Consider the following 22,679-nt stretch of genomic DNA (forward strand, 5'->3'; position numbering starts at 1 on the left):
ACATGACTACTGGAAAAACCGTAGCTTTGACTAGATGGAACTTTGTTGTGAAAGTAATGTCTCTGCTTTTTAATATGCTGTCTAGGTTGGTCATAACTTTCCTTCCAAGGAGCAAGCATCTTTTAATTTCATGGCTGCAGTCACCACCTGCAGTGATTTTGGAGCCCAAGAAAATAAAGTCTGTCACTGTGTTTCCACTATTTCCCCATCTATTTGCCATGAAGTGATGGGACCAGATGCCATGATCTTAGTTTTATGAGTGTTGAGCTTTAAGCCAACTTTTTCACTCTCCTCTTTCATCAAGAGGCTCTTTAGTTTTTCGCTTTCTGCCATACGGGTGGTGTCATCTGCATATCTGAGGTTCTTGATATTTCTCCCAGAAATCTTGATTCCAGCTTGTGCTTCATCCAGCCCAGCATTTCTCATGATGTACTCTGCATATAAGTTAAATAAGGAGGGTGACAGTATACAGCCTTGACATACTCCTTTCCCTATTTGGAACCAGTCAGTTGTTCCATGTCCATTTGTAACTGTTGTTTCCTGACCTGTATACAGGTTTCTCAAGAGGCGGGTCATGTGGTCTGGTATGCCCATTTCTTTAAGAATTTTCCACACTTTGTTGTGGTCCACACAATCAAAGGCTTTAGCATAGTCAACAAAGCAGAAGTAGATATGTTTCTGGAACTCTCTTGCTTTTTTGATGATCCAGTGGATGTTGGCAATTTGATCTCTGGTTCCTCTGCCTTTTCTAAATCCAGCTTGAACATCTGGAAGTTCACAGTTCAAGTACTGTTGAAGCAAGTCTTGAAGAATTTTAAGCATTACTTTGCTAGCGTGTGAGATGAGTACAACTGTGTGGTAGTTTGAGCATTCTTTGGCATTGCCTTTCTTTGGGATTGGAATGAAAACTGACCTTTTCCAGTCCTGTGGCCACTGCTGAATTTTCCAAATTTGCTGGCATATTGAGTGCAGTATTTTCACAGCGTCATCTTTTAGGATTTGCAATAGCTCAACTGGAATTCTGTCATCTCCACTAGCTTTGTTCGTAGTGATGCTTCCTAACGCCCACTTGACTTTGCATTCCAGGATGTCTGGCTCTAGGTGAGTGATCAAACCATCGTGATTACCTGGGTCGTGAAGATCTTTTTTGTATAGTTCTTCTGTGTATTCTTGCCACCTCTTCTTGATATCTTCTGCTTCTGTTAGGTCCCTACGATTTCTGTCCTTTATTGAGCCCATCTTTGTGTGAAATGTTCCCTTGGTATCTCTAATTTTCTTGAGGAGATCTCCAGTCTTTCTGATTCTATTGTTTTCCTCTATTTCTTTGCATTGAGTGCTGAGGAATGCTTTATCTCTCCTTGCTATTCTTTGAAACTCTGCATTCAAATGGGTATATCTTTCCTTTCCCTCCTTGCCTTTCCCCTCTCTTCTATTCACAGCTCTTTGTAAGAACTCCTCAGACAACCATTTTGCCATTTTGCATTTCTTTTTCTTGGAGGTGGTCTTGATCCCTGCCTCCTGTACAATGTCACAAACCTCTGTCCATGGTTCTTCAGGCACTCTGACTATCAGATCTAATCCCTTGAATCTATTTGTCACTTCCATTATTATTCTTCCTATTTCATAATAATAGATCCTTGTTATTTTCCTCTTACTGTGTGCCTTAAGAAGTTCCATGGTCCTCTGTGCCTTTAATGATCTTAAGCTTTCTTTGAGTCTCTACTTAAAAAGAAGCCTATGCCCTTAATTGTATCACCATGGATCCCGCCCTGGTGGATTCTGCCTCAGGCTTGCCAACACGTATTTGACTACAAGCTTGGAAGACAAAAACCTAATATGATGCTTGAACCAGCTGCTACTACAGATACCAGCAATATGTTGTATTGTTTTCATGAGAAATTTTGGTATTATTTTATTGATTCTCTTCTCTGAGTTGATCAAGGAGTACTCAAGATTCTATAACAGATCTATATTGATTGACTCTGTGTAAAAGAGATGATCAGCAGGAAAATGCTCAAAGAAGTCAAATTGTTCTCCAACTATTACCTTGGATTATCTTCCTATAAAAGATACATGTTATAAGGGGATTTTTTTACCTTTAACTTTCAGCAGGTGGCTGGTAATTTACCTTAACTGTATTACAGAAAGCACACTGGGGAATTGTTTGCATGAAGGCATGGGCTAGAAGCTGCATCTGGAATCAATTTTTATATTTTAAAATACTCTAAAGGAATAGCTCTTGTAGATTTTACTAGTCAACATAATCCAAAGGAATTTTTTCCATGAGGAATAGCCAGGAATCTAAGTTTAACATATATATTGAATTTCTAAAATTATTTTAGCAGATAAACATCTGCAGTAGATACTTTGTCAATAGCATATGCAATCCCCAGGTTTGTTTTGAAAGGAATTTGAGGGGCATGGGAAACTTAAACTATTCTATTCTAAATGCCATCTGGAAAAATATATATATATGGGAATGACCTGGAAAGGTAGAGGGGTAAGAAAGGAAAAAGGAAAAAGAAAGACTTGCCTTCCAATTACTAAAATATATCACAGAGTTACAGAAATTAAAAACCAATACTGAGCCAAAAATAGGGAGACAAATCAATGGATCAGAATGGAGTACCAAAATAGTGACATGGATATATGAGAATTTAGTATGTGATAAAGGTGCCATCTCAAATCTATGGAGAAAACATGGTTCACTTAATAAATGGTATTGTGATAACTGACAAGTGTTTCAGAGGAAAACATTTGTATTTCTATAGCCACTCCTGGGCCAAATAAGTTTCATATGGACCAGTGATTTACATATATAAAAACAGAATTAAATACAAAGAGTACCAATTATGAGTTGATATTTTTCTAATGTAATCTCTTTCGACTTTTCTGTATTTTCCATTAAGATACGTGTTTCATCAAGACAAGGACTATCTTTACTTCAGTCCCCACTGCATCACTAACACCTAGCATACTATCAGGCACACTCAGAAAATCGTCAAAATATTAATTATTGCCCATATATGACTATTAGATACCACTGTTTCTTCCAATGGGACTGCATATCTGTTTGTCTTGTTCAAGACACTGATGGCTAGGAAGAAATCTAAGAATGGACCCTCAATCCTGTGGATAAAAGATCAATGAAAAAGACAACGTAAGTGCTTAGGTAGATTGTTGGGGTGATTAATACTTAAATAGGTTGTTTTTTTTTAAACCACTCAGCCAGTTACTCTACAATCATCAATAAGAATCAGCTTTGCTAAATAAAGTGTGGACATATTGTGACTTTTGCCTTTTCTATTCTCATAGATTAACTGAGGACTTACAAGGCAAACCAAAAGAATCATTCTAGATGCTGATCTATCTAATATCTGAGCATCAATGTGTTTTAACCACAAACATTGATCTTTGCAGGGTACTTCAGTCCAAAGTTCCCACCATTCTCCCTAGCGAAGAAGATCCCTATCTATGTCCCAGAAGATTTGTGATGAGATTGTTCAACATAGCATGCTCATGTTGAGTTCATTAGAAGTTCATTACATACGGTAGAGCAGAATATATCACTGTCATCATCATTGACTAAACTTCTGAAGATGCATGATAGAGACAAGCAGAGAAAGCAGAAGTTCCTCTCACATCATGACAGCTGAAACACTCACCTGCTACTTCAACATCATTCACTGTAGTGGGTAAACCATGAGATTTGGACCAAGGTATACCAAGTTCCAAACTCTGATTTAAACATATATGAGAGCCACCCAGAAGTTTTTCTTTACCTGAAAGATTCTGTTGGAGGCTAGTTTCTCTGCTGACCTTGGACAACAGGAACCCTCAATATTGTTAGACCACCTCTGGTTTGGTCCCTGCTCACTCACACAGAGCCCTGCCATTTCTCTTTAGCCAGGTTCCAGGGAGGAAGGCAGTGTTAAAAGAGGTGGACATAAAATGATCATTTTCTCAAGCCCATTTAGGAACAAACCAAATAATCTAAAGGAGGAGTCATGGAGGAAGACAAGTTAATATAATCATTCAGAGTGAAGGGGTAAACAAAACAGCTGGTAGAAAAGAGAAGAAAGAATGTAAACAAAATGGTTTCATGGTTCAAAGTCTAGATCCTTCCATTACATCTGAAATCAAGTGAGAGAAAGGGGCTTCCCAGGTGGCTCAGTGGTGAAGAATCTGCCTGCCAAGCAGGAGATGCAGGTTCAATCCCTGGGTCAGGAGGATCCCCTGGAGAAGGAAATGGTAACCCACTCCAGTATTCTTGCCTAGAGAATCCCATGGAGAGAGAAGACTGGCGGACTACAGTCCATGGAGTCACAAAGATACAAAACACAGCAACTAAACAACAACTTGGAGAACAAGTAAATTTGGTGAGAGAAAAAGTGGGTAGTGATATGACCACAGAGATTTGGAAAATGCAATTCATCTAGCTTCTGTGATGAGAGGAAGAGACATAAATCTCCAAAAAGGTCACTTATGAACTAGAAAAGAGATAAAAGGAAAGAAAGAGTAGGAGAAATAAAGGAAATTAGGTAGGATACCATTTCTTAACAATTTTATTTATTTTTTGGCTGTGCAAGGTCTTCACTGTTGCAAGGGCTTTTCTCTAGCTTCAGCAAGTGGGGGCTCCCCTCTAGTTGCAGTGCACAGGCTTCTTCTCATTGAGGTGGCTTCTCTTGCTGTGGAGCATGGGCTCTATGGTGCTTAGGCTTCAGTAGTTGTAGCACATGGGCTCAATAGTTGCAGCTCTTGTGCTCTAGAGCACAGGCCCTGCAGTTGTGGTGCATGGGCTCAGTTGCTCCTCGGCACATGGGATCTTCCTGGACCAGGGATCAAACCCACATCCTCTTAGTTGGCTGGCAGATTCTTTACCACTGAGCCACCAGGAAAGCCCCAATAAGATGACATTTTGAAAAAAGATTCTAAGAAATAAATCTTTTCTTTTATGAAAAATCTTAGGGAACACCCAAGGATAGGATGTTTTGCTTGCTTCATATGGTGCTTTGTACAGTTCCCCAGGCACAGAACTCCTTATAAAGGTCCTACCCCATTCTTCATACCTGACCCCTCCCTTGAGTATGAGCCCCTGAACTCAGACAACTCACCCTGAATTGCATGAAGGCCACATCACACCAGTTTCCAAGGTCTGTGAGTCCCTGAAGATGATGGTTGAGTGCTGGGCAGTTATCTACAGACTAAGGTCAGCCACTCCCTTCTTCACCTCGCTTACTCTATCAGTCAGGCAGTCAATGGCTCAATATGCACTGAGCACCCTTGGTGCCCTGCCTTCATGAGGTGAGGGAGGGTCCATCCTCAAGAAGCCTGCCTTCCAGGCACCCAGCTGCCTTCCTGTCTGGAGGGAGAATACCTAGTGGGGGTCATGCCCCCAGCTCTTTAAATGCCTTCTCTCAAGAACCCTTCCCCTTCAAACTTGCTCTGAGAAGAGAATTTGCTGTATGGGGAGAGGTAGCATTTAGGGAGCAGCAGAGCTTTTATACACTCTAAAAATTTTCAGGTAGCTTCCTCTTCTTACCACTAAGGCAGTCTCATTCTCAGATCTTTCACCTGGTGCTTTGGTGAGAATCTACCCTTCAGCCAGTGGCATCATCTGACATGAATGCTGACATACGTGACATTCATCAAAACCGTATCTTTAATGGAAAGGAGCCTCTTGTCCTACCTTGCTGGTCCCCCAGTTCAACAATATTGCACCTAAAAGCATAGGCTACTCATTCATTCACTATCACAATAATTCAATCAGTTGATTCAGAGAGTAGGACCCTGAAGGATGGAGGAGGGGGACAGGATGTTTTATAAGAGGGAGATGGCAGAGAGCACACAGAAGGGGATAAGGCACTTTGGAAAAGAGGTTTAGTAACAGTCAGAGCATTTGGGTGTTAGGAATAAGACGCCTGGAGGGAAAGGGAGAGAGAAGAAATAGTAAACCTTAGAACCAAAGTAAATTTTGCCTATGTCTGTATCTCTATGAGGCCCTGCTCAGTATGTAGTCTGCAAAAATCCAAAGTTAAGCCAGTGATGTTTGTACCACGGTTATATACAATGAATATTAGGGGAAGCTGGGTGAAGGATGTATAGAAATGCTGAATTATTTTGTTATGGCTCTTTTTTATAATAAATTATTTCAAAATTAAAGACTGAACAAAAAAGATGTTTCTTCAGTTCAGTCGCTCAGTCGTGTCTGACTCTTTGCGACCCCATGAATCGCAGCACGCCAGGCCTCCCTGTCCATCACCAACTCCCGGAGTTCACTCAAACTCACATCCATCAAGTCGGTGATGTCATCCAGCCATCTCCTCCTCTGTCGTCCCCTTCTCCTCCTGCCCCCAATCCCTCCCAGCATCAGAGTCTTTTCCAATGAGTCAACTCTTTGCATGAGGTGGCCAAAGTTCTGGAGTTTCAGCTTTAGCATCGTTCCTTGCAAAGAACACCCAGGGCTGATCTCCTTCAGAATGGACTGGTTGGATCTCCTTGCAGTCCAAGGGACTCTCAAGAGTCTTCTCCAACACCACAGTTCAAAAGCATCAATTCTTTGGCACTCAGCCTTCTTCACAGTCCAACTCTCACATCCATACATGACTACTGGAAAAACCATAGCCTTGACTAGACGGACCTTTGTTGGCAAAGTAATGTCTCTGCTTTCTAATATGCTATCTAGGTTGGTCATAACTTTCCTTCCAAGGAGTAAGCGTCTTTTAATTTCATGGCTGCAATCACCATCTGCAGTGATTTTGGAGCCCCCCAAAATAAAAGATAAACACCTCCAAATCATGTTGGTGCAACATTATGAAAACTGTATAGATTTTAGAGTCGACAAACCTGGCTTTGAATTCAGGTTCAGCCACTTGTTGCCTCTGTGACCAGTGAGCCACTTGAGCCTTCTGCCCCTCAGTTCCCTCATTCATCAAATAAGCCCCACTTTATAGTATTGTTTTGAGAACTGGGGATACTGTATATTAATTATGGAGCACAGGGGCCATCCCAGACTTTGGTTCTTAGAAAACGTTAAATTTTTGTTCTTAATATGCACCTTTTAATGGCCCCCTCAGCCCTGGGATTTCTTTGGAAGGAATGATGCTGAAGCTGAAACTCCAGTACTTTGGCCACCTCATGCGAAGAGTTGACTCATTAGAAAAGACCCTGATGCTGGGAGGGATTGAGGGCAGGAGGAGAAGGGGACGACAGAGGATGAGATGGCTGGATGGCATCACTGACTCAATGGACGTGAGTCTGGGTAAACTCCGGGAGTTGGTGATGGACAGGGAGGCCTGGCGTGCTGCTATTCATGGGGTCGCAAAGAGTCGGACACGACTGAGTGACTGAACTGAACTAAATGCTTGCTCAATAAAGTTCTTGTTTCTAAACATGACTTTGTAACACCTTTGCCACGGCCCCAAACTGCCCCAGCCTCATCTTCCTGAGGCATCCCTGGCCCAGCCACCCCAACTGACCACTCACACCTTGACACACTCTGTGTTCACTCCTGTACATACTCATACCATTCTCCCTGGATGCATTACTTATCCCCAGCTTCAAAACAGACAATTGATTAGCCAGTGTTCTGCATTTGAGTCCAGATTTGCCAAGGACTTGGTGACCCTCAACAAATCCTCGCTTATCTGTCTCCAAGATAAAGTCAAAGCCACCATGAAGTGGGATAGCAATAACAATACCTCAAACCATGGGAGGATCAATGAAGCCCATCAAAGTGCCCTGTAAAATTCAGCCTGAACCCAGAGGCACTCAATCTCAGTTGCCAAGAAGTAAGCTGAACAGTCTGTTTTTTAAAAATGCCAATACCTGATGTCATTCTGACAGTTTTGTTTGTTTGTTGGTTCGTTTCAGTTGCCCAAGGAAGTCTAAAGTGAAGTGAAACCAGGGTGAACTACTGATCTTAATTTAAGCTTTAGTCGCTCAGTCGTGTCTGACTCTTTGTGACCCCATGGACTGTAGCTAGCCAGGCTCCTCTATCCTTGGGATTCTCTGGAGAAGAATTCTGGTATGGGTTGCCATTCCCTTCTACAGGAGATCTTCCCAACCCAGGGATCGAACCCAGGTCTTCTGCATTACAGGCAGTCTCTTTACCAACTGAACCACCAGGGGAGCCTTATCTTAACTTAGTGCTTCTCAAAGTATGGGGCCTGGGCCAGCACCATCAGCATCACTTGGGAAAGTGTTATATCCACAAATTTTCAGTAAAAACCTCGAAGTTCATGTTTTTACATGCTTTCAGATCATTGCTAGAGGTGAGGAACCTGTGTCTTAAACAATTTCTAGTCTTCTTCTGAGAAAATCTTACATGTCCTGGCCCAACCCAAATGTTATCCCCTCTATAAGGCCTTTTTACCTTTTAATCAGAGTCTCTGGCTCAGCTCTCGGGCCTGATCTCACTGTATACCACCTCTCTTATAATGTTTATCACAGTGCGATGTCTTATCAAAAGACATCACCGCCTTTCCTAAGATCTTGGGAGCTATTTAGGGGCAGAACACATATCTGAATCCTATTCCTTATGTCATAATATGCCATATGTTGGAGCTATATATGAAAAATGTTGAATTGGAGAGACTTCTTTAAATCTTACTGAGAGATTTGGGCTTCCCTCATAGCTCAGTTGGTAAAGAATCTGCCTGTGACCCAGGAGGCCTCAGTTCAATTCCTTGGTCAGGAAGATCTTCTGGGTAAGGGATAGGCTACCCACTCCAGTATTCTTGGGCTTCCCTTGTGGCTCAGCTGGTAAAGAATCTGCCTGCAATGTGGGAGACCTCGGTTTAATCCCTGGGTTGGGAAGATCCTCAGAGAAGGGAAAGGCTACCCATTCCAGTATTCTGGCCTGGAGAATTCCATGGACAGAGTCTATGGAGTCGCAAAGAGTCAGACACGACTAAATGACTTTCACTTTCACTTTCTTTAAATCTCATTGAGGAAAGAGTTACAATTGTGTGAAGACTAGCTGATACAAAGAACAATAAAGTACATAAAAGAAAAAAAGTTAATATCTAAGATACCCTTCTTATTATAGTAGCTAGTGTATGTGTGCATGCTCACTTGCTGTTTTGTGTTTGACTTTTTGCAGGGCCATAGTGCCAGGCTCCTCTCTCCATGGAATTTTCTGGGCAAGAATACTGGAGCAGGTTGCCATTTCCTACTCCAGGGTATCTTCCTGACCCAGGGATTGAACCCATGTCTCCTGCATCGAAAGGAGGATTCGTCACCACTAGTGCTACCCGGGAAGCCCTAGTAGCTAGTATGTAGCACTTACTAGAGCCTAAGGCCTGATATGACTACTTTACTTACATGGAATAACTCATTTAAGCCTTATAACAACCTTATGCAGTGGCTAGTGTTATTATTAGTATTTTACTAACATGGCAGTTGAAGTACAAAGAAGGTAAGTAAACTGTCTGAGATCATACAATTTGTAATTGGCAGTCAAATTTGAGCTCAGGTTTTCTGGCTCACCCTCTGGGCTCCTAACTCCTCCATGCTACTACCATTTGTATGGCAATATGATGTTACAGATTCCTATTATTATCAACAGACATGTCTTCCATTCTCCCTACAGAAACGATAGATAATAGTCAACTATGAATCTTCCCTTATCCAATTCTCCCTGAAATGATGTTATTAATCACAGACATTTAGACAATATTTTCTATGTACTGGCTCTGTTCTAAGTGCATAGCAATATATTTATTTAATTCTCCATTAATCCAGTGAGGCAGATACTATTATGACCCACTTCCTATATAAGATAAGTAAGGCATGCAGAGGTTAAGGAACCAGGTCATATAAATAAGTGAATGGTGGACCAGTGTATAAAATCAGGGTCTTCAGAGTCAGTCTCCTTATTACTTTGCTATGAAGGCTTTCTTTGTAGGGAGAGTTTGGGAGACATGGTCTTAGAACTAAATTTTGTTACTGTTTTTGTTATTACATCCCTCATAGGGTTGGTATGAGAAACAGTGCCAATCTCTAATTCCTAAAACCAAAAGGAAAAGAAAAAGGGGAACAAAGATTCTTAAAATCTTATTCCAACCATTTTTTACAACTAGAATTCACAACTAAGTTTGGAAAACAGAGCTATAGGATCTCTTGTGTCTGTTTGGATATATGTATATCTCAGTGTGTGTCTTTGATTTTTGGATAATATTGCTGATTGCTGAGATCAGTTTGTAACTTAGTTTGTAACTAAGCTCTAATTTACTTGGCCTTAAAAAAATTAAACACTTACAAATCAAATAATTCTAAATACAAGAGAAATTAACCTAAATGAATTTCAGGTTCATGTGAACTGGGAAATATTCAGTACTAAATACCTGATATTAGTGTTTATTTCATCTAATTAATTTAGACATGTCTAAGAGTAATTAACATTAAGCAGAATATTTTCATTGTACCTAGGTTTAATATAAGTTAAATATTATTATTATATCTGTTACATTTTGTCAGCAAAGAAATTACCTTGAGTGAAGAAACTTCTAAAAGAAAGTAAATGAAATATGAGCTTTTATCCATGATATTACTAGATGGGATCCTCTCACCTGGCCAATTAATAATAATACCTGTTCTAATGCTGGCCATAGATTTAAGGTTTGTCTTAGGGTCATTCAAACTTAATCAGAGTGACGAGCTAAGCCTAAATAAAAAATTAGCCTCTCGTCTGTTAAAAGGGAAGCTCCCACAGTTATGAGGAGGATCTACATAGTTAACACCAGGCTATGGTCATTTAAGTTTAAAAGCTCCTCTATGTTGGGAACAGTTAAATCATACTAAAAATTATCAACTTGGTAATTATGAGATAATGCTGGGTGCTTTATGAACTATGTCTATTATTATCCTTAGAGAGAGTGATTGGTATGGAAATCAGTGAATTTGTGGCACTAATTTGTGGCCTTCACATCTACAGGGATAGATATGAAGGTGTAGCCTGGGATTCCCATGAATTTAAGGTCATACATGTTAACGAATTAGAGGTAACCCCAAACAATCTACCATTGGTATGATCCCAATGGGTCAAAGATGTGTATTCTACTGATAGGACCATTTAACAGCTTTTGTGAATGCTTGTGTGTGCCTTCAATGGGGTTAGAGGATGTAATTGACCATATCAAAGCCTTAACAACTTTCATAAGCTTTAAATGATAGTAACTGGGCTATTAGCCTATTGAATTCTGAGATCTCTATGATGAGAAAGGCAGTGCTACCTAGTCCAGGCCCTTGACACCTTACAGCATCTTAGGGAGATATCTGTGCTATAATTCAAAGTGAATTCTACATTTTCATACCTGATAAATCCTTTAATGTAACACATTTGATGAACCATACGAAAAATCAGATTTCTGCTTTAAGTGACCCATTCCCTAGTCTTGACGATCTTTCAAAAAAAAAAAAAAACCAAAAAACTGGTTTGGTGTGGGAGGCTCATGGCTAAAATATTTACTTTTAATTCCACTAATGTTATTAACTATATCATTTGCATTTTTCTTGTTTCACAAGATTATTATTCTTTGTATTACCAAGTATATGACTGGGCCTCTGACGAAAATGATAACTAGACTTGAAGCAGTTGATCAAATGTATAGCTCAATATATGATCAATGATTCTAATAGTGTAACTCTAGGTATGAAAAGATGCAATAAGAGGGAATAGTTTCCTGGACCATAACTAGAAGACAGGTGTCCAGAGACTTTGACTATTAGGACCTAGTCCAGTAATAGCACATTGAGTGTCTTATCAACAAAAACCTTCTTCAGAACTGGGAATGAGCCTTCCCAGCAATGCAGGACAAAATGGTCATGAAATGCCCCCCCACCCCAAGTACGGTTGGATTTATGACTACAAGGGGGCCATGTCAACTACAAATTGGCATTTACCAAATGCATTGCCAATGACTGAACAACAAAGGCATTTGCCATCTGCCTCTATGGAAATTGAACCCCATCCTGCTATAGCTGTGGCCCTTCAACAACCCCCGAGGGAGGTCAGGGCGGAGTGAGGCACTCTGTGCTCCAGGGAATCTGGTGGGGCAGGTCTTTAGATAGTTGGATGTTTCTAGGAACAGATTTTATGATCTCCATCCTTGCATCTCCTCACATCTAGAGAAGCACTAAATTCCTTCATGGTGACATCAGATCCTCATGACTAACAAAAATCCTTTTATAAATTGAGTGCTTTATGGTACTGATGTCCCCCTTCACCAAAACCTTATATATTGACTTCCCCCTCCCCCCAGTTGTTTTGGACCAGTCTCTCAGAGCTATCTGAGATGCTGCTTCCCAGGCTGCAGTCCTCCTTTTGCCCCAAATAAAACTTAGCTTGCAACTCTCAAGTTGTACACCTTTTTTTAGTCAACAGGTGTAAACAATGATTTGAACGACTGACATAAATCAGGGTATCCCAGTTCATGTGTGATCAACCACCTTCCAAGTCAAAAAGCCCACTGCAATCCACAGATATGGCACTCTGTCCCATGACTGATTAAGGTAAAGAAATCAAGGCCATCTGAGCATCAAACGTGTCAGTGTCAGATTGGGAAATTCTCTATGGAGCACTCACCTGCCCTCAGACTCCAAGCTCTAGAGGTACTGACCTGCCCAAATTTATTCATATGTAGTATGGCCATCAAACTTCAGCACCCCATCCTTTCTTAAATTCAACAACTTTGTGATGGATTTGCTGCTCTTATTAACCTACCTGTCTCTCAACAACCAATGGTTAGTTTTCACTAGCCAAAAATAAACAGTCCCCAACTTCTATTATTCCATCAGTTCCATAAGTAGCTTTTGGTAGAATAAAGCTCTTTTCAGGAAAGAGCTCTCTGCAAGAGGTACCCTTTGCCTTGTCACTAACCTTAAAGCAGGCACCTCCATTCTCTACTCATCTCCAGCCCCAGCACACCTTTCAAATCTTTTCGTCACACAATAGTTTTTCTAATCTGATGATTCATTCCATAAATAAAAGAAATAGAAATGAAGACTACATAATAAACAGATGACCAGATCTCTTCCCTAGATTCCCCTTCAGTAAGTTCATGAAAAAACTGAGTGAACAAGATAGCATCTAAAGAAAGACCATGAAGAGAACACAAGCCTGCACACAGTGGGGGATGGTGATGACTCTGACTATCTCAATGATTAACTAAGATTACTTCCTTGTTTCCCTTTAAAAGTTTTCATGGCCAAGCAGAATATTTAGAGACGGTTTTTGGCAGATAATGAGTCCACCATCTCCCCAGATTGCTAGTATTCTGATAAAAGCAACTTCTTTTTCTATCATTTGTGAGTTCGACTTTATAAGTGGCCAATAACAGGACCTGATCCAATAACAGTTCCAATTAAAATATCCAGCAACTCAGGTTGGTCCTTAATTTTTTCTAGGTTGAGAGACATTTCTCAGCTATTTGTCTCATGCCTGCCTTCTCCAGGCCCATTTATCTTAATTCCAAATCAGTAGACCTACCTGTAAAATATTCCGCCTGTGGGAACGTGGACTTCTAAATGGGAAGATGTGCTTTCCTTTCTCTAGTTCATTGAAAAGACTCCTGTGGAACAAGAGACAATAATGAATACCTTAGGAAACCTACCCCAGCTCTTCAGATCAGAATTTAGAATGAAGAATCTTAACCTAGTCAACAAATTATGATTGTCAGATATGCAGATGACACCACCCTTATGGCAGAAAGTGAAGAGGAACTAAAAAGCCTCTTGATGAAAGTGAAAGTGGAGAGTGAAAAAGTTGGCTTAAAGCTCAACATTCAGAAAACGAAGATCATGGCATCCGGTCCCATAACTTCATGGGAAATAGATGGGGAAACAGTGGAAACAGTGTCAGACTTTATTTTTCTGGGCTCCAACATCACTGCAGATGGTGACTGCAGCCATGAAATTAAAAGATGCTTACTCCTTGGAAGAAAAGTTATGACCAACCTAGATAGCATATTCAAAAGCAGAAACATTACTTTGCCAACAAAGGTCTGTCTAGTCAAGGCTATGGTTTTTCCTGTGGTCATGTATGGATGTGAGAGTTGGACTGTGAAGAAGGCTGAGTGCCGAAGAATTGATTATTTTGAACTGTGGTGTTGGAGAAGACTCTTGAGAGTCCCTTGACTGCAAGGAGATCCAACCAGTCCATTCTGAAGGAGATCAGCCCTGGGATTTCTTTGGAGGGAATGATGTTAAAGCTGAAACTCCAGTACTTTGGCCACCTCATGTGAAGAGTTGACTCATTGGAAAAGACTCTGATGCTGGGAGGGATTGGGGGCAGGAGGAGAAGGGGATGACAGAGGATGAGATGACTGGATGGCATCACTGACTCAATGGACGTGAGTCTGAGGGAACTCCAGGAGTTGGTGATGGACAGGGAGGCCTGGCGTGCTGCAATTCATGGGGTAGCAAAGAGTCGGACACGACTGAGTGACTGAACTGAACTGAACTGAGGGAGGCTTTTAAAAATATAGCTGTTCTGAAGTTCTAGTTCAAGAAAGCAACATAAGACGCTCTTGAACTAACATCCTGACATGGATGCACAGAATCTACAGTTACATAGGGAATAATTCCTTCTGAAAGAAATCCAGAAACTAGCTGAGTAACTCATATACATCAGGCAAATGAGAAAACACCCGTACTTAAATGGCTAGGAGAGGCTGAGATGCAATCTTGTCATAAACCCAATGCTCAGAACAGTGACATACAATTGGAAAAGAACTCACAACTTCCAACTTCACCTTGAGAAGTAAAGGGTTTGGACCTATTCAACATTTAGCACCTCAAATTTTAAGGCTTGCACCCAAGGGATGGGCTCCAAAACACCTAACTCTGATATTCAGTGGGGATTGCATTCAAAAGACCCACAAGGCTATAGAAAACTGGGTTCCTGAGGATTTACAGTGTTATCCCCCCTCCTCTTCCTTTGTGAACTCAGCACAGAGGCAGCAGACTGAACTAGAAACCCATTTCCCTGAAAGAGATCTATATGCTTATTTTTAAAATCTGCAGTTTGAGGGTCAGGCTTCTAATTTAACACAAATCTGGGGGCTGACTACATCTCTCCTGAGATTGGAAAGCACCACCTTCATGCCACCCCCCAACAAGTCACCAGTATTTCCCTAAAAAATCTTGTGTAAATATCTGGTGCCATGGCCTCTGCAGCTGTCACCCAGGGTACAATAGCCCTTGACTGCCTGGTTCTGGCAGCCAGCAGACCTTATGTTCACTATTACTAGGAACAGCTCTTATCTTGTTATTCCCTAGGGCTTTGCACACAGGGTGCAGAGATATGTCCATTTCCTAGTATTTCCCTAAGGAAGTTGATCTGTATACTTTAAAAGATGCTGCCTGTGGATTTGGCTTCCAAACAGCCAATATCATACGCTAGTAAAGTAACGCTCAAAATTCTCCAAGCTAGGCTTCAACAGTACATGAACTGTGAACTTCCAGATGTTCAAGCTGGATTTAGGAAAGGCAGAGGAACCAGATCAAATTGCCAACATCTGTTGGATTATTGAAAAAGCAAGAGAGTTCCAGAAAAACATCTATTTCTGCTTTATTGACTATGCCAAAGCCTTTGACTGTGTGGATCACAACAGAATGTAGAAAATTCTGAAAGATATGGGAATACCAGACCACCTCACCTGCCTCTTGAGAAATCTGTATGCAGGTCAGGAAACAACAGTTAGAAATGGACATGGACCAACAGACCAGTTCCAAATAGGAAAAGGAGTACATCAGGGCTGTCTATTGTCACCCTGCTTATTTAATTTATACGCAGAGTACATCATGAGAAATGCTGGGCTGGAGGATACACAAGCTAGAATCAAGATTGCTGGGAGAAATATCAATAACCTCAGATATGCAGATGAAACCACCTGTATGACAGAAAGCGAAGAAAAACTAAAAAGCCCCTTGATGAAAATGAAAGAGGAGAGTGAAAAAGTTGGCTTAAAGTTCAACATTCAGAAAACCAAGATCATGGCATCTTATCCCATCACTTCATAGCAAATAGATGGGGAAACAGTGGAAACAGTGACAAACTTTATTTTCTTGGGCTCCAAAATCACTGCAGGTGGTGACTGCAGCCATGAAATTAAGACACTTGCTCCTTGGAAGAAAAGTTATGACAAACTTAGACAGCATATTAAAAAGCAGAGACATTACTTTGCCAACAAAGGTCCATCTAGTCAAAGCTATGGTTTTTCCAGTAGTCATGTATGGATGTGAGAGTTGGACTATAAAGAAAGCTGAGCGCTAAAGAAATGATGTTTTTGAATTGTGGTGTTAGAGAAGACTCTTGAGAGTCCCTTGGACTGCAAGGAGATCAAACCAGTCTATCCTAAAGGCAATCAGTCCTGAATATTCATTAGAAGGACTGATGCTGATGCTGAAACTCCAATACTTTGGCCACCTGATCCAAAGAACTAACTCATTGGAAAAGATCCTGATGCTGGGAAAGATTGAAGGCAGGAGGAGAAGGGGATGACATACAATGAGATGGTTGGATGGCATCACTGACTCAGTGGACATGAGTTTGAGCAAACTCTGGGAGTTGGTAATGGACAGGGAGGCCTGGCATGCTGCAGTCCATGGGGTCACAAAGAGTTGGACATGACTGAGCAACTGAACTGACTGACTGAAATTCTTTCCCTTCAGGAAACTAATTGATGATCTTGGCACATCTTCAATTCCTGGGAACCACTAAGAACACAGAACTGCTTGAATAATCATGAAGTTTGAGATCTAAAGCCAGGGTGAATAAGGTTCATTTCCCATGAGAGAGGATTCCTTCAAGACTATGAGAGATGAATGTTTTATCTAAAGCACAGAGAACAACACAGAGAGTTAAGAAAAATGAAGAAACAGAGGGATTGTGTTCTAAACAAAACAAAATTAAATTTCAGAAACAGACCTTAATGAAATGGAGATAAGTGACTTAGCTGATAAAGAGTTCAAAATAATGGTCGTAAAAGTGCTTGCCAAAGTCATGAGAATGATGGGTGAACAAAATAATAATAAAAACAAAAAAAGAAAATATAAGAAACTACCAAGGGGGAGGAGCCTAGATGGCAGAGGAGTAGGACAGGGAGAACACTTTCTCCCCCACAAATTCATCAAAAGAACATTTAAAAGCCAAGTAAAGTCCACAAAACAACTTCTGAATACTGGCAGAGGACATCAGGCACCCAGAAAAGCAACCCAAGTCTTCGAAAGGAGGTAGGAAAAAATATAAAAGACAAAAAAAAAGAGACAAAAGAGGGAGGGACGGAGTTCCATCCCGGGAAGGGAGTCTTAAAAGAGAAGTTTCCAAACACCAGGAAACCTTCTCACTGCCGAATCTGTGCCGAGCTTTGGAAGCACAGAGGGCAACATAACAGGGAGGAAAAATAAATAAACAATGAAAACCCATAGATTGCGAGCCCTACGGTAACTCCCCCAGCGGAGAAGCAGTGCAGACGCCTGCACAGGCCATTAGCAAGCGGGGACTGGGCAGGGAGGCGTGGCGCGGGCTGCATCGCTTAGAGTAAGGACCTGGCCTGAATACCCTGAGCGCTATCTGAGCGAAATAATTTGGGCTAGCAAACCAGACTGTGGGATATCTACCACGCGAAAAGCCAGCCCTAACCTAAGACACCGCCAGGCCCGCGCACGGAACAAAGGACTGAACAGAGATAGCCAGCTGCAGACCTTCCCCCTCCGGTGACAGGCAGCCAGAGCCGGAAGGGGGCAATCGCAGCCCCAGAGACATTATCTATAAAACTGTAAGCAGGCTTCTTTGCTAAGTAAAACTTCTTGGGGGTCTGGACGGTCAACATCTGCCTGAGAAGGTGCGCCGGTTGTACACCTAGATAACCGAGAGGCGAGGAGGCAATAAGTCCCAGCAATCGCGCTTGCCAAACACCTCATCACCTGAGCTGCTCGGACGTGGGAAGAGCACAAAATGCAGGCCCAACCGAGTCTGCTCCTCTGAGGACTACACGAGTGCCTGAACCTGAGCGGCTTGGACCTGGGAGGTGCAGGCAGCCCAGGGCCGGCCACGGACGGTTCCCGGCGGAGCAACCTAGAGCCTGAGCAGTGTGGGCAGGGAGGCTACAACATGCCGTGAGCGTGGGCAAACCCAGTGTGGCTGAGGCACTGCGAGCACACGCCAGTGTTATTCGTTTGCAGCTTCTCTCCCTCCCTCCCCACAGCGCAACTGAACAAGTGAGCCTAAAAAAAAAAAAAAAAAAAAAGTGTCGTCCACCATCCCCTTTCTGTCAGGGCGGAAACCAGACACTGAAGAGACCAGCAAACAGAAGAAGCTATAACAGAGGGAAACACCCTGGAAGCTACAGGCAATAGATTAAAACCCTGTGGTTAGTACCAACTACATAGGAAGGGGCCTATAGATCTTGAGAAATATAAGTCGGACCAAGGAACTAACCAAAAATGAACTGAACCCACAATACTCACAAGAAAACCAGAGAAAGTCCTTGATATATTTTTACTATTTTTACGATCATTCTTTCTTTTTTTTTTAATTAAAAAAAATTTTTAAGTCCTCTATTATTCCTTTAATTTTCACTTTTATAACCTATTTGCAAAAAAAAAAAAGACCCTATTTTTTTTTTTTACAACAAACTTCATATATTTTTTTTTTTGACCTTGTTTTTTTTTTTTCTTTTTTCTTTAACATTGTATTTTTGAAATTCCAAACTCTACTTTAGATTTTCAATTTTAGCTTTTTGGTATTTGTTATCAATTTTGTACCTATAGTTTTTTTTATAATTTCTGTGACTTTTTTTTTTCTCTGTTTCTTTCTCTTCTTTTATATAACATTGTATATCTGAAATTCCAAACTCTACTCTAGATTTTTAATTTATGTTTTTTGGTATTTGATATCAATTTTGTACCTGTATTTTCTTTATAATTTTTGCAACTTTGTTTTTTTGTTTTTTGGGTTTTTTTTTTTTTCCTCTCTTTCTTTTTCTTCTTTTTTTTAACATTGTATTTTTGAAATTCCAAACTCTACACTAGGTTTTTAACTTTTGCTTTTTGGTATTAGTTATCAACTTTGTATCTATATTTTCTTTATAATTTTCACGACCTTGTTTGTTTTTGTTTGTTCATTTTTTCTCTCTTTTCCTTCTTTTCTTTAACATCGTATTTTTGAAATTCCAAACTCTACTCTAGATTTTTAATTTTTGCTTTTATGTATTTGTTACCAATTTTGTACCTTTAAGAACCCAATCTTCAGTACCCATTTTTCACTAGGGAGCGAGATTACTGGCTTGACTGCTCTCTCTCCCTTTGGACTCTCCTTTCTCTCCACCAGGTCGCCTGTGTCTCCTCCCTAACCCCTCTCTACTCTACCCAACTCTGTGAATTTCTGTGTGTTCCAGACGGTGGAGAACATTTAGGGAACTGATTATTGGCTGGATCTGTCTCCCTCCATTTCATTCCCCCCTTTTATCCTCCTGGCCACCTCTGTCTCCTTCCTCCGTCTTCTCTTCTCTGTATAACTCCGTGAACATCTCTGAGCGGTCCAGTTGTGAAGTGCATATAAGGAAGTGATTACTGGCTAGCCCACTCTCTCCTCTATTGATTCCACCTCATCTCATTTGGGTCACCTCTAACTCCCTCCTCCCTCTTCTCTTCTCCATGTAACGCTGTGAACCTCTGTGGGTGACCCTCACGGTAGAGAAACTTTTCATCTTTAATGTAGATGTTTTATCAATGTTGCTGTATAGAAGGAGAAGTTTTGAAACTACTGTAAAAATAAGACCGATAACTGGAAACAGGAGGCTTAAGTCCAAACCCTGACTCCAGGGAACTCCCGACTCCAAGGAACATTAATTGACAGGAGCTCATCAAACGCCTCCATACCTACACTGAAACCAAGCACCACACAAGGGCCAACAAGTTCCAGGGCAAGACATACCAAGCAAATTCTCCAGCAACAAAGGAACACAGCCCTGAGCTCAAGATATAGGCTGCCCAAAGTCACCCCAAAACCATAGACATCTCATAACTCATTACTGGACACTTCATTGCACTCCAGAGAGAAGAAATACAGCTCCACCCACCAGAACACCGACACAAGCTTCCCTAACCAGGAAACCTTGACAAGCCACCTGTACAAACCCACACACAGCGAGGAAATGCCACAATAAAGAGAACTCCACAAACTGCCAGAATACAGAAAGGACACCCCAAAATCAGCAATTTAAACAATATTAAGAGACAGAGGAATACCCAGCAGGTAAAGGAAAAGGATAAATGCCCACCAAACCAAACAAAAGAGGAAGAGATAAGGAGTCTACCTGATAAAGAATTCCAAATAATGATAGTGAAATTGATCCAAAATCTTGAAATCAAAATGGAATCACAGATAAATAGCCTGGAGACAAGGATTGAGAAGATGCAAGAAAGGTTTAACAAGGACCAGAAGAAATAAAAAAGAGTCAATATATAATGAATAATGCAATAAATGAAATTACAAACACTCTGGAGGCAAAAAAAGTATAACAACAGAGGAAGAAGATAGGATTAGTGAATTAGAAGATAGAATGGTAGAAATAAATGAATCAGAGAGGAAAAAAGAAAAACGAATTAAAAGAAATGAGGACAATCTCAGAGACCTCCAGGACAATATTAAACGCTACAACATACGAATCATAGGGGTCCCAGAAGAAGAAGACAAAAAGACCATGAGAAAATACTTGAGGAGATAATAGTTGAAAAATTCCCTAAAATGGGGAAGGAAATAATCACCCAAGTCCAAGAAACCCAGAGAGTCCCAAACAGGATAAACCCAAGGTGAAACACCCCAAGACACATATTAATCAAATTAACAAAGATCAAACACAAAGGACAAATATTAAAAGCAGCAAGGGAAAAACAACAAATAACACACAAGGGAATTCCCATAAGGATAACAGCTGATCTTTCAATAGAAACTCTCCAAGCCAGGAGGGAATGGCAAGACATACTTAAAAAGATGAAAGAAAATAACCTACAGCCCAGATTATTGTACCCAACAAGGATCTCATTCAAATATGAAGGAGAAATCAAAAGCTTTACAGACAAGCAAAAGCTGAGAGAGTTCAGCACCACCAAACCAGCTCTCCAACAAATACTAAAGGATATTCTCTAGACAGGAAACACAAAAATGGTGTATAAATTCGAACCAAAACAGTAAAGTAAATGGCAACAGGATCATGCTTATCAGTAATTACCTTAAACGTAAATGGGTTGAATGCCCCAACCAAAAGACAAAGACTGGCTGAATGGATACAAAAACAAGACCCCTACATATGTTGTCTACAAGAGACCCACCTCAAAACAGGGGACACATACAGACTGAAAGTGAAGGGCTGGAAAAAGATTTTCCATGCAAACAGGAACCAAAAGAAAGCAGGAGTAGCAATACTCATATCAGATAAAATAGACTTTAAAACAAAGGCTGTGAAAAGAGACAAAGATGATCACTACATAATGATCAAAGGATCAATCCAAGAAGAAGATATAACAATTATAAATATATATGCACCCAACACGGGAGCACCGCAATATGTAAGACAAATGCTAACAAGGATGAAAGGAGAAATTAACAATAACACAATAATAGTGGGAGACTTCAATACCCCCACTCACACCTATGGATAGATCAACTAAACAGAAAATTAACAAGAAAACACAAACTTTAAATGATGCAATAGACCAGTTAGACCTAATTGATATCTATAGGACATTTCACCTCAAAACAATGAATTTCACCTTTTTCTCAAGCGCACATGGAACCTTCTCCAGGATAGATCACATCCTGGGCCATAAATCTAGCCTTGGTAAATTCAAAAAAATAGAAATCATTCCAAGCATCTTTTCTGACCACAATGCAGTAAGATTAGATCTCAATTACAGGAGAAAAACTACTAAAAATTTCAACACATGGTGGCTGAACAACACACTGCTGAATAACCAACAAATCACAGAAGAAATCAAAAAAGAAATCAAAATTTGCATAGAAATGAATGAAAATGAAAACACAACAACCCAAAACCTGTGGGACACTGTAAAAGCAGTCCTAAGGGGAAAGTTCATAGCAATACAGGCATACCTCAAGAAACAAGAAAAAAGTCAAATAAATAACCTAACTCTACACCTAAAGCAACTAGAAAAGGAAGAAATGAAGAACCCCAGGGTTACTAGAAGGAAAGAAATCTTAAAAATTAGGGCAGAAATAAATGCAAAAGAAACAAAAGAGACCATAGCAAAAATCAACAAAGCGAAAAGCTGGTTCTTTGAAAGGATAAATAAAATTGACAAACCATTAGCCAGACTCATCAAGAAACAAGGGAGAAAAATCAAATCAATAAAATTAGAAATGAACATGAAGAGATCACAGCAGACAACACACAAATACAAAGGATCATAAGAGACTACTATCAGCAATTATATGCCAATAAAATGGACAACTTGGAAGAAATGGACAAATTCTTAGGAAAGTACAACTTTCCAAAACTGGACCAGGAAGAAATAGAAAATCTTAACAGACCCATCACAAGCATGGAAATTGAAACTATAATAAAAAAAAAATCTTCCAGCAAACAAAAGCCCAGGTCCAGATGGCTTCACAGCTGAATTCTACCAAAAATTTAGAGAAGAGCTAACACCTATCC

At 40.5% G+C, this 22,679-nt stretch overlaps 1 long non-coding RNA gene across 2 annotated transcripts in view; it reads right to left on the reverse strand.

Moving 5' to 3' along the window:
* The window catches only part of LOC133246043 (uncharacterized), a 551,852-nt gene that overhangs the window by 190,202 nt on the left and 338,971 nt on the right, over nucleotides 1-22,679 (reverse strand). For both annotated transcript variants that reach the window (XR_009735878.1, XR_009735879.1), the window contains exon 4: nucleotides 13,490-13,571. This is a non-coding gene — a long non-coding RNA (uncharacterized LOC133246043). The remainder of the gene's footprint in view (nucleotides 1-13,489; nucleotides 13,572-22,679) is intronic.

This window comes from Bos javanicus, chromosome 4 (assembly GCF_032452875.1).
Source record: "Bos javanicus breed banteng chromosome 4, ARS-OSU_banteng_1.0, whole genome shotgun sequence".
Taxonomy (NCBI): Eukaryota; Metazoa; Chordata; class Mammalia; order Artiodactyla; family Bovidae; genus Bos; species Bos javanicus.